The sequence below is a fragment of the Dryobates pubescens genome, chromosome 3 (assembly GCF_014839835.1).
Source record: "Dryobates pubescens isolate bDryPub1 chromosome 3, bDryPub1.pri, whole genome shotgun sequence".
Lineage (NCBI taxonomy): Eukaryota > Metazoa > Chordata > Aves > Piciformes > Picidae > Dryobates > Dryobates pubescens.
Genome location: NC_071614.1, coordinates 39,583,718 through 39,597,085, shown reverse-complemented (window position 1 = coordinate 39,597,085; position 13,368 = coordinate 39,583,718).

Sequence of the window (13,368 nt, the reverse complement as noted above, 5' to 3'; positions counted from 1 at the left end):
TCTTGAAGGTCTCTTCCAACCTGGTTTATTCTATTCTATACAATTAATTTAATATATTAACCAGAACAGAATCAAAATCATATACGTGATCATAGCCTCCTTATACTGCTAAGACAGCTTCATTGGATATCAGTGCAGCAGTTGGATTTGATGATCTCAGAGATCTCTTCCAACTTCAACAGTTCTATGACTCTGATTCTGTGAATCTATACAATCACACAACAGTAACAGCATTGTGGGAGACGCAGTCATGTTTTCTCCAGCCTGTAAGCTGTTCTGAGGTGAGGGTCTATTTGCAAAGCAAAAGGCAGGTCTCAGGCATGCGGTCAAGAAAACTCACATCAGGGCTAAAAATCTACATTTTGCATATTGGATGCAAAAATGCATTTGCCTTCAGCCAGGAATTGAAACTTCAGGGTAGCCTGGACATGCTGCATGTTTGGCATTTCCAAACTGTCTGATTTTAGACAGTTCTGTGTGCATACGTATTCAGTGAGGGGAGCTGTTGTTATTCTGATGGAACTCATTCACAGTAGAGCAAGCCTAGCTGCTTGTTTGTTATTCTTGATCTAGCCCTTGGGCACTTATGTACTTTTATAGACTTTTTGTGAAGGTGGTAAACCAACATTTTCTATAAAAGTGATCAATAGTAAATATATCTTCACTGAGCAAAGTAGCACAGGAAATTCTGATAGGGGGGTTGTGTGAGAGGCAAATTAAGAGATCAGATTTTATTCAACAAGTGAGTTATCTAGTCAGGGCCTAGGGCTTTGAAAGAAATCAATTTTAAAACAAGGTTTTACAACATACTTCGGAGAATGAGGGCAGAGAGGTGAAGCAAAGACACTTGATTCAGGACAGGAGAGGAAACAAATATCCAGGTGGTAGCTGGAATAGCATAATCCCAGAATGACAGGGGTTGAAAGGGACCTCTGGTGATCATCTAGTCTAACCCCACTGCCACAGTAGGTTCATCTAGTGCAAGTTATACAAGAAAGCATCCAGGCAGGCTTTGAATGACTCCAGTAATGGAGACTCTACCACTTTTCTGGGCAACCTGTTCCAGTATTCTGCCACTCTCAAAGTAAAGTTCCTCTTCGTGTTTAGATGGAACTTCCTATGTTCAAGTTTATGCCCTTTACCTTTTGTTTTGTCTCTGGGCATCACTGAAAAAAAGACTGGCCTCATCACCCTGACACCAGCCCTTTAAGTATTTAAAAGCATTGAGAAGATCCCTGCCTCGGTCTTCTCCAGGCTAAAAAGCCTCAAGTCTCTCAGTCTTTCTTCATAAGACAGATGTTATAGTCCCCTAATTATCTTCATAACCCTATGTTGTACCCTCTCAAGCAGTTGCCCATCCCTGAAGGGGAGAGCCTAGAACTGGACAGAGTACTCCAGGTGAGCTCCTACCATAGCAGAGTAGAGGGCTAGCATTAAATCACTGTTACAACACTCTCCTTATTGTGCTTTATTAACACCACTCTAGTTTTAGGTATTACTAAAAAAAACAAAACAAAAAACAAAACCACAAAACAAAAAACACCAACAAACACACCACATATATTGCAGAGACCTTAGCAAGCTCTTTAAAATACATATTATATGTATAATTTGTTTTGTTCTTTTGCTCATGGATAGCAGAGTAACATCATCATGAATATTATGTGGTTTTGTTAACAGGTATGGGGATGAGTGTGAGAATGTAAGAACACAGTTCAGTCTGTGATTGCTCTGAGGAATAAAGAATAAACCTGATTTTGCTGAAGGCAGGAAAACAATTTGGGCATTAAAAGCAGAGAAAGAGAGGCAGATTACCATATGTTCAATAGTCCTATGTACATAGGTGATGGCATAATGAAATTGTATTTCCCATATTTTCATGTCCCTTTTCACAATTTTCAGTAATGCTTTTCAAAATATTAAGCCCATTGATGGTCCTAAATTTCCAGGATACTGAACATCTAATCCCTTTTCCTTTTCTAAAACCAAAACAAATATAATCTGCAACTTTGCCATTGAAGAAAGACTGCAGTCTGATTTCTACTGCTAGTTCAAACTGGGCTAACAGCTTCTAAAGTGTTTTCAGAGTCTTCAGGAAAGGAGACACATTATTCATCATTTGTTTCGTTAAATTGCAGCCTTGTCTACTATGTTTTTGTGCTGACAGGCTAACTAAATAACAAATTCTCTTAAATAAAAATTTCTAGCTATTTCAGATACACCAGAAACTAACTTCAGCTGCAAACATTGCTCACAAGAGGTGTTTCAGCTATCAAATTTTATGCAGTTTTTATTCTAACGGGGAGAAACCTTGGGTTGAAAAGATAGAGATTCCATGAAATAACCACAAATCCAACTTTTGTTTCAGACAAAATAAAATATTAATAGGACTGTATCTGCATGCATTTCAAAGCTGCTTTTACTTAGGATCTGCTTTTAAACTGGGGCTCTGTTGCTCGATCCCCTCCTGAGTCTGCTGCAAATGCTGTATCGCAATGCCCATAGCAGACTGTGCCTTCTCGATGTGGAACATAATTTGGTAGTCAGGTAATTCTTTGACTTAATGACCTTACAGATCTTCTCCAACCAAAAATATTCTATGATTCTATTAACCCCATCTGTTAGTCTATTTCCCAGACCAGCCTTGTCACATCTTCAGTGGCCCTTGATGTGTGAGCTTGCGCTGCTTCCAGTGCCCCCCGATTGTGCTGCTCCTGCCTGGATTCGTGGGATGATCCCTAGCCCCCTGCTGTTGCAGGGAGCCTCTGCTGCCTTCTGCAAATAGCATCAAGGTGCATCCAGCCCAGTTAACATTTGAGAGGCCCAAGGTGATGTTTATCAGCCTTTAGCACTGCCTTTTGCCAGACACGTGTCCACTGTTTGTGTTTCTGTCAGGGCAGTTGTCACAGAATCATAGAATGGTTTGGGTTGGGAGAGATCTTAAAGGTCATAGAATTTTTTCAGTTGGAAAAGACCTTTAACATCATTGAGATCAATCATTACCCAGGCCTGGTGCTAAACTGTCTCTCTCAGCACCACATCTCTGCCTCTTTGAAACACCTTCCAGGATGGGGATTCAAAAACCTCCCTGGGGATTCTGTTCCAGTCTTTGAGAAGTGAAGAATGATCTTCTAATATCCCATCTAAATCTCCCCTGAAAAATAGGTCAGGTTGTGCTAAACCCCATCCAATCTTGCCTGGAACAATTCCAGGGATGAGGTATACACAGTCTTTCTATGCAAACTGTTCCAGTGCCTCACCACCCTCACAGTAAAGAATCTTTTCATAATATCTAACATAAATCTACCCTCTTCTAGTTCACAACATTACACCTCCTTCTGCCACTGGAAGTACTTTTAAGTACTGGAAGGTTATAATATTCCTCATATATTTCAAGATTACATCTAATTTTGGGTTTATGCAGTGTGACTTTAACTGCAAGAAATCAAGGGCTGTATCTGCTGCAGGAAGATTTCTAAAATTTCTGTGGAGAGAGATAAGTTCTAGGAGTGCTGTAAATTTGTTCTTATTGATGCCAACATTTTTTCACCAAAGGTGTATGTAATTATTTGGGTTTATGTTTAACATTAAGAGGCCTGATGCAAGAGTTTGCAATAATCCAAGAACAAGTGAAAAAATACCACAAAAGAACAAAACACAAGAAGATCACTCAGTCTATTGTGCTTACTTGGATATTCTCATGGTACTGAACTCAACTAAACAGGCAGGTTCCCTTTATATTAAAGGCGTAATACATCTGAGATAGAAGCTCAGAAACAGGTCCGAGAGAACTGCTTTACACAGTAACAGCCCAAAGGCAGTACTTTTGCCTCATGGAAAAGAATTGCAGTGTGAGTGAGGACTTATTCTAGCTCCATGAGAACTAACTTAATTTAATGAATTTATTTGAATAATATGTCACAGAGGTATAATGGAAAAATTCATTCAGAAACATTAAAAAATTAAGTCAGAGCCGACTGTGAATAGCATCACTCTAAAAACATAATTATTTAAACACTGTCTGGTAAAATCTTATGTAACTGTCATTGCCACGGTCATATTTCCTATATTTTAATTTAAATGAAGATTCACGTTTGAATTTATAGGATAGAATTATAAATCAGAATTATTAAAGGTATTGACAGCAGTCTTAGTAATCCGTAACACCTTGGCTAACTTACTGCCACAGAATCATTAAGGTTGGAAAAGACCTGCAAGATCATTGATTCCAACCATAGATCCAGCACCACCGTCTCCACTAAAACATATCTTGAAGTGCCACATCCACATGTTTTATGAACACCTCCAGGGATGTTGACTTCACCATTTCCCTGATCAAATACCTGACCACTCCCTCAGGAAAGACATTTTCCCTAATATCCAATCTAAACCTACCCTGGTGCAACTTGAAAATATTTCCTCTTGTCCTCTCACTACCTGGGAGAAAAAGTTGTTTCACACCCCCTTCCCCCACTTCACTGCAGCCTCCTTTCAGGTAGTTGTAGGGAGCAATAAGGTTTCCTGTCAGCCTCCTATTCCTGAGATCAGATCTACCTCAAAATCTCTGAAATTTTTGTGGTGGTCAACTTGGTATTCAGTGACTATTTGTTGGATCAGAATCCCCAACATAAGTTTTAATATCTCAGAGGTAAAAAACTTCAGGATATCACTAGAGTTATTCTCTGACATAAAGAAACTGAGAGCTTTGTCTTTTTCTTAAGAGGAATGGCACAGATGGAAAGCAGAAAAATCCTGCAAGTCTGCTCACAGAATACAAAATGAGTAAAGAAGAAAGTTACAAAAGTTGATATTTTGGGTTTGGTTCTTTTTTTTGGTTCAAGAATTCACTGTTCTTTAAATATTTTCTAGCTGACATCTTGGTTACTTGCCATCTTAGTGAAAAATGTCAGAAACCCCCTGAAGCATGGTGGAATACATACACTTTGAACCACAGTTCTAAGTTTCTCCATTTCTCACAAAGGATCATGGAATTTTAATGACCTAAAATAGGTCAGTACCTTTGATTTATGTCTCACCTATTGGGGCACTAGCCTTAGCCCATGCTTGTTTGCCTTTAATGTTACTTGGCTATACAAAGTGTGGTTCTATCCATTATTCTTTATTTTAGGACCTCAAAGAGAAAAGGAAACAAAACTCTTATTTCAGTCATGTCAATGACTATTTAAAATGTGAAACTCAGTACTTGTGATGTATAGTGCTCAACCAAGCTGAACAACAGATAAATGCTGGGAAGAAATAACTGGGAAAATAGCAATCAGTTTTGAGCATTGGTTTAAGTCTCTCTTGCCACCTTCATGGGACCAATATTAACATTTCACATATACTTCAAAAGATAATGTTTATCCTTTTTCCCTTGTGGCCAAATCTCATTCACCAACCAAAGAAGCAAAGTGATAATTAATTATAATTAATATGGTAACCCCAAGAAACCATGACTGGAAATAAAGGTTAAGCACTCTATGAATTTATGACAAAAAGGCAAAGAAAAAGCACACAGGCCAAGGACATAAGAAAGCAGGCACATAAATCACTAAAAGGAGAATGGGAAGAGCATAGTAATCCTGCTGGGCTGAACACTAGCTGCCTATGTCCTTTCTAGGACTGGACAGGCAGTTTGATAAAATCACTCTGCAAAGACACAAATCATAGTCCTTACTCTGCATCATGTAATAAAGTTCAAACATCACCCTGAGGAAATGACCACCACACACATCTTTGGCTTCTCACTGGTCTTTTAGCAGGAGTTTAGCTCTGCTCTGAGCTTTTTTTCCTTTGAACTGCTTGCCTCCTGGATTAATAAGGCCTGCTTGGAAGTTGGTTGTGTATGCTGACTTGAGATTCACATCTACATAGGCTCCCACATAGCACTTGGGCTGACAGCTATTCCCTAAGCTCATCACAACAAATCTCTTTTGTTGCCCCAAGTGACAGAGTATCCTTTGCCTTTTTTGCTCTTTTGTGTTTTCTTTCTCATGCAAATACAAGCATGATCCAGTATAAACACGCACACGGTGATAAAACTCTAAAGACTCCCTGGGGGGTGGAATTTGTGCCCCTGCAGTGATGGGTATGTAATGCAGCTCCAGATGCCATCTGTAACCTAGCAAAACTGGTTTGCTATCTTGGGAGTGGGGGGACATCCATCAGCTTGGTAGTTGTACATGCTTCCAGTGCCATGTAGCACAGATGTAAAATGGGAATCTTGGAAATCTGATCTTTGGGTCATCTTGAATGTTAATTCTCAAAGGGTGTGACCAACAGACTTTTGAAGAGGGGTACACCAAGCTCACCTGCAGCTTGTGAGCCAGAATGGGAAGAACAATAGTGAAAATGTTAATTCCTCATTAGCTTCCCCCCAAAAGTCCTACATAAGAATTGACAAACTGATGATACTGGTAACTTAGCTGTGTCATTGGCAGTGCTGCTAACTTACTATAAATGTACAAACCTTTTCTTATGCATGCTGAAATGCCAAAAGCAATTGTCATGAATACTTATGGAATTTATAACACAATTTTAATATTTTTCCTCGGAACACTCTAACAGAAGGGGACATGTCAGAAAATAGCATAGCTGCTAAACATTGTAAAAAAAATAGCTCATAGTCTCCTTTAATCACTTAAATGTGCTTTTACACATCTCAGTCATTAGTGCAATAAAACTGTCATTAAGTTCTAGTGCACTGTTAATTTGAAGTGCTTCATTCTTTTGCTTCAGTCTGCTCTCTTTACCTTCCCCTGAATACATCTCAATATTTATCTTAGTTAAATATTTAAATATTTGCAAGGACATGAATCAATCCAATGGAAAATAAAACATTCAGAATGTAAACCAAAATAGTATTTTTTTTGGTAATACCTGAATAGCACAGACTCCAGGGCTCCTGTAGCCATTTTTTTATTATTATATTTTTTTTTTTTTGCAAAAGAGGGCACTTTTTTTTTACAGTTTTGATGGAACTGTCACAAGTCATGGGTTTTTTTGGTGAACATAAACCTGTTGGTTTCCTCATCTCTGCAGGGTCCAAGTGACTTTACAGACTAAAGTACCTGCTGTGATGAATTACTACTAAAAGCATTCTGCAGTACAACAAAATTGGTCCAATATTCTAATTACAGCAAAGTTGGAAGAAGTATCATTTTCAGGATTTACCTTCCTTTGACACAGCACATTAAAAGGTAAGAATTTGTCAGATTGTTACTGCCATGGTTACTCCTCCTGATCTGTGACTGGTACCTGCTGCTCCTGACCCCTGGTAATATGGTTAGCATGAGAAATGTCATTTTATAAGGCAAACAGCCTTTCTCTGTGACAGAGCTGGTCATCTAATCAGTACCCTTTTCCCTCCTTATCTGATGCTGCAGAAGACACCATGCATAGCTGGAAGGAAAGTTACAAGTGGAAGAGCTCAAACAACAGAGGGAACCTAGGATAGCAAGAAACATGCTGGAGGAGGCAACACCAATCCTGCAGCTCTCCTGAGGCAGAGCCAGAATAAGAGCTGGGTACAAACACTTTGCCAGAAGAATCCCATCCTACAGCAGAGGCAACACTTGGGGCAGGCTACAGGGAAGCATTATTGGAAAGGGTAGAACTTGCTAAAGCAAAAGCCAAGGAGAGACGCTTTGGAACAAAACCCATCCTCCTACCTGAGAGACAGCTTTCATACGTGTCTTCCTCCTTTGCAGAAGGCTTGCCTTTAAGCACATTCAAGTCTTCAATTTGTCCCCTAGGGTTTTTACCAGAAGACAACCATCTCCAGCCACCCCTAAGCAGCAAAAAACCACTTCTAACCATCTCTCCTTCCCACTCAGGGCAGCTGCTCTAAATCCAACCAGCAGCAGGTGCTGTCAGAAAGACTGATTGCCCAAACCAGCCTCACTTTACTGCCCCTTAAAAGGCTTCAGGTGTTTATAAGCAATGAATTGCAATCCCCACCAGCTTTTGCTATTTGGGCTTAGGCTGGTGCTACTCAGTCCAGAGTGAAAACATCATGGTGATGTAGCAACAGCAGGGATGTTTTTCACTGGCCAGAAAAAAAAATTCATTTTGCTACAGCTTGTTTTTTTGGCAGTGATTTTTACCTGCTTTCATATAGTTCATATGCTTCTGTGCCAAGCCAGTACTGTGGTCCTTCAATGTGGTCAGGCCTGGGGCATAGCAGTGATACTCCCACACTCTCCCACACAGGCTAATCAAAGGAAAAAGTCAATTTCCTAAGTGTGCTTCCTCTGCAGTTCATATTAGAGAAGTGACTGTCACCTTACTTTGCCCTGGAGAGACCTCACCAGGAGTGCTGTGTCCAGGTCTGGAACCCTCAATACAGGAAGGACATGGATGCTGAACCAGGTCCAGAGGGGTGCCACAAAAATGATCAGGGAATCGGAGCAGCTCTGCTATGAGGAAGGGATAAGAGAGCCCTAATAATGGCCTTCCAGTATCTGAAGGGGCCCCCAAAAAAGGATGGAGAGAGACTGTTTACAAAGGACTGCAGTGATAGGATGAGAGGCAGTGGTTTCAGACTAGGGAAGAGGAGATTTAGATTAGATGTGAGGAACAAGTTCTTTACACGAGGGTAGTGGAATGGGTTGCCAGGGGACGTAGATGAGGCTCCATCCCTGAGATATTCAAGGCTCTGGGCAACCTGATCTAGTTGAGAATGCCCTTGCTAACTGCAGAGGGGGTTGGACTAGATGACCTTTGGAGGTCCCTTCCAACGGAGACCATTCCATGGAACCCTAAAGGTTCTGTGCACCACTACATTTCTTTTCCTTAAGGTTTCTGAGTGTCAGGCCAACCTTATTCCTCCATGCCAGTCTTGAAAGTCCCAGGCACCCGACCAACCAGGTTGTGATGCCCCCATTACAGAACAGGAAAGCATAACAGTGCACAGAGCACTAGCTATGAAATTTAGCAGGTACAAATCCTACACGATACCTGGAACTGCTGCTGGACAGCAAAAGTTGTGATCCTCAATGGTCATGAATTTATTTCCTTTGAGGACTGAGTGACTTGTACTTATTTACATGCTTTATGTTTGTTATATTAATATTGCAAGCTAAGTCATAAGATTTGACCTGGTCTGTAGAGGGTCTGGATGATTCAAAACCATAAACTAACCTGTGCTATAAAATTCAGTGTTACACTACTTATAAAACTGTGTCACACCGATTCTGCTTATAAAAATCCAGCATTTCTCAGGTAGAACTGTAAAACCAGTGACAAGTAGATAGGCTCTAATTTAAAAATAAATATAAACTGCTTCCCTTCCTTAAGAGGAAACCAAATAGATACAATAGAATCTCAAAGCTAAAAGTTGTCATGAAGGCACAAGAGGAAAGGCATTGAAGTAACAACAGCAAATACACAACCACCAGCGGACCAGTTATTACGAACAGCTGAATTAAAGTGAGTGGGAGGAAATGAATTTTTTTCCAGAACAAGGTTTCCAGAATATTGAGATGGATGGGCTTCATTAAAAATGGAGAGTTTACAATTGAAGTCATTTAACCTCCATGGGAGTTGGACTTCACTTAAAAAGTGAGAGAGGGGCTGGATATGTATGAATATTTATGCTGAAACAGAAAAATAATTGTTAGCATTGTGGGAAGCACCATGGAAAAATAGATGAGTTTCTTCCCAGTTTGAAATTCCATTTGAAGCAGGGTTGGAGGTAGTATTAACTGCTCAGCAAGAAGATGAAGATGAGACTTCTCCATACTTATATCGATCTTTAATTTTAAAACTATTCAATCGTTCCTATTAAATCCTTTGGACAATGTTGTGACACCTTTAATGATACAATGAAATCTGTCCTCCATTTACCTGGTAAGAGCCCAATATCGTTAATTTTTAGTTTTTTTCTTCTAACAATTGCACAAACCATGAGTAAAACTCAATAAATTCACTTCCTGAATAAAGTTACTCTATACAAGTTTCCATCTGAGTCAAAAACATTATCCAGCTTTAGGAAAGAAAGCCTTGAGCCTACTGATGAATTCCATCAATAAAAGCTGGATTGAAGGTTATATAGATCTGCAGTATTGAGCAGTTAGCATTACTCAAGCTCTTCAAAATTTTAAGAGCACTTTACTTTTTGAAGATTGAAATGGTCATAATAATGTGAAGTGCTCTCATAATTTTAAATCACTCTATACTGCAGATTCCCAAATTTTTATTACTGATGAATTTCAGCTGCTCACTTATTATAATCAACATGTTGATCTAGAAAAGTGTTGCACAGCCTTTTTTACCAAGGCTCAAAAATCTCATTCTAAATATGTGGTAAAATTATCTGGGCATTATGAATGATGTCCTCAAAAATGCCAAAGCAATGAACCAACAAACAAAGCCACTCAACAACCTTGGTAAAACCTCACTGTATCAGCTGAAGGTTTTTTTTTTCTCTATTTTGGGGTTTTGTTAATGTAAAATTTACATAAATTTTCTTAAATATGCAAATTAAACAAACTAGAATGCAGCTAAGTGTCAGTAATGTTCTCCTTTCACTTATTAATACAAATATTTTTGGGTGCAATTTACTGTCAAGTAGCTAATTAACTACTTTTTCTCTATGGAAACAGTAAGAGAAATGAACTGAGATATGCACACCAGCATGTTAACAACAACAGTTACTGCACAACACTGCTAGAAACCTGTTCCTTTTCTCCATATCAAATGACCAAATCAAAAAATCATTGAAGCTGGAAGGTATCTTTTGGGACTAACAAGAGATACCTCCCTGTTTAAATAGGATTGGATACATCAAGTTGCTCAGGACCATATCCTACCAGGTTTTTAGCATCTCCAAGAATGAAGACTCCAAAATCTCCCTGGGAAATATTCCAATGTTCGATGACTCTCACAGTAAAAAAGTATTTTTTTGTTTTGATGGTTTTTAGTATGTGTCCATTGGCTCTTTTCCTGTCAGTGGGCATTACTGAGAAGAGTCTGTCTGTCTGCCTCGTATCAGTTCCCTTTCAGTAGGCATTTATACACACTACCAAGACCGCCCTGAGGCTTCTTTTCTCCATATGGTCACCTCATATGAAAGAAACTCTAATCCATTTATTGTTTTCATCATCCTTTACTAGAGTTAAATTATTAATTCTATATCTCTATATTGGAGAACCTAGAACCCAGAACCCAACACAGCATTCCAGATGATGCCTCATCATGCTGAGTAGAGCAGAAGGATTACTTCTGTCAAGCTGCTGGCCATGGCATTCCTTACGCAACCTGGGATGCTTTTGATGTTATTAGCTGCAAGGATACATTGCTGACTCATGTTCACTAGGACCCCTATCTGTGTGTCTGCCAAACTTCTTCCCAACTAGTCATCCTCCAGCAGGTACCAGCACCTGGGGTTGTTTCTTTCTTTAATTTCATAAAGTTCTTGTCAGCCCAATTCTGTCCTTATCCAACTGAATCACAGTTATCTTGTGTATCAACCACTCCTCACAGTTTTGTATCATCTATGAACTACTGAGGACTTACTTTGCCCCATCCAACAGGTAAATAACAAAGAATTTAAATATAATTTGTTTCAGTATCAATACTTGGGTACACCGCTAGTGACTTGCTTCCCACTGGACTTTGTTCCACAGTGCCAGCACTCTGGTATAAGATGTTCAAAAAGATGATTGTACATGGTCCTGGGCAGCTGGATTTAGGTGGCCCTGCCTGAAGAGATGGGCATTCCCATCCAAAGTCAACCATTCTGTTTCCATGATTCCATTTGTAAGTGCCAGGTCCTGCAGAGCTCCTTTCTTTGTTGACCACCTGTTGACACCTTAAGCTGGCAATGTTTTCCAGAAATCTAAATTGCTTGTGCCTTGCTGTGTTGTCCTTCCAGGTTAGAGTGTGGTTGAAATTCCCCATGAGGAACAGAATCTGTGAACTTGAGGCTTCTTCAAGTTGTTTGAAGAAAGCCTTATCTACATCTTCCTGATCAGAAGTAATTTCTGTTCCCTCCCTTGAAATATAAATTGGCTTTATATTTGGAGCTGCCTTACTACTGCCAGTGCGATGTCCTCATGTAATCTGTCTTTGTTGTATTCAACACCAGTAAACTAATCTCTTTAAGCTAATCAGAAGGCAAGTTTATGTCTCTGGATTTAGAGTGATAAATAAATGTTACCTTGGTTGTAAAGAAATAAACTGTAAATAAAGATAAGAAGCACCTACAAGGAAGATTTTGTGTTTTGTTTTTTTTATTATTTTTTTGTTTTTTAAGTCTTTTTTTTCTGTTATGATAAAAGATGATGCTCTAAATGACTAAACCCATTTCTTTTTCCATTCCTTTTTAATTTTACGTCAGAAAGAGCTGACCCTGAGGATTTGTATTTGCATTTGCGACAGCAAGAAAGGTCCTTCTGGAAACATTCACTGTTGTGAAAGTACTTTTACTGATGTGCCTACCCAGATGGATGCCAAAAGCTGTTTGTCTGCTCCCAGGCCTTTGGTGATCTCACATGGCCTCATTTAAGGTTTCAGTTGAGTGACAGGGCCTCATTTGAGGGATATCCATGTGTGATCCTGAGCCACAGTTGGAAGACTGACTGGATGTACATCATATCATTGAAGATAACTATTTATCTGCAAGAATTTATATTTTTCTGCTGGGGAATTATCATAGAATCATAGAATAGTAGGGCTTAGAAGGAACTTCTGGAAATCATCTCGACCAACCCCCTATTCTGTGTGTAATTTGTGCCATTAATAATAAGGGACAGTGAAACAGGAAACAAGAAATGTGTCATCAGTGAGATTCAGTCTACTTATGACTGTGTGATATACAACCCTCAATATGCAAGATTTGATCTCCCTAAAATTTCTATGCTTCCTTTGGGCAATATGTTAAAGTACAAAATAGATAGATTGGAGAAGAGGAGGCTGAGTTAGTCTCTACAACTACCTGAAAGAAAGTTGGAGTGAGGTGGGTGTTGGTCTCCTCTGAAGTGACTAGCAACAGGGTGAGATGAAATGGCTCAAATTGCACCAGGGGAGGTTTAGGTTGGACACTAAGAAAATCTTTCTTTTGTCGCACATTCAAACAGGCTGCACAGGGAAGGTGTGGGGTTGCTGTTGCTGAAGGTGTTCAAAAAACATGTAGACATGGCAGGCACTTCAGGTTGATGGTTGGACTTCATGATCTTAGAGGTCTTTTCCAGCCTTAAGGATTCTGTAATTTTCTATCAATCTACTTGAATTTGTATTTGAGGCTTTCATGCAGCTTTTAACAGATCTAGGGACTCTTTCCCCATTTAAAACTTAAAACACTACACAAATTTCATGCATGATGAAAAATTGAAAAAAAACCAGAAAATGTGTAATTTATGTTAGCTC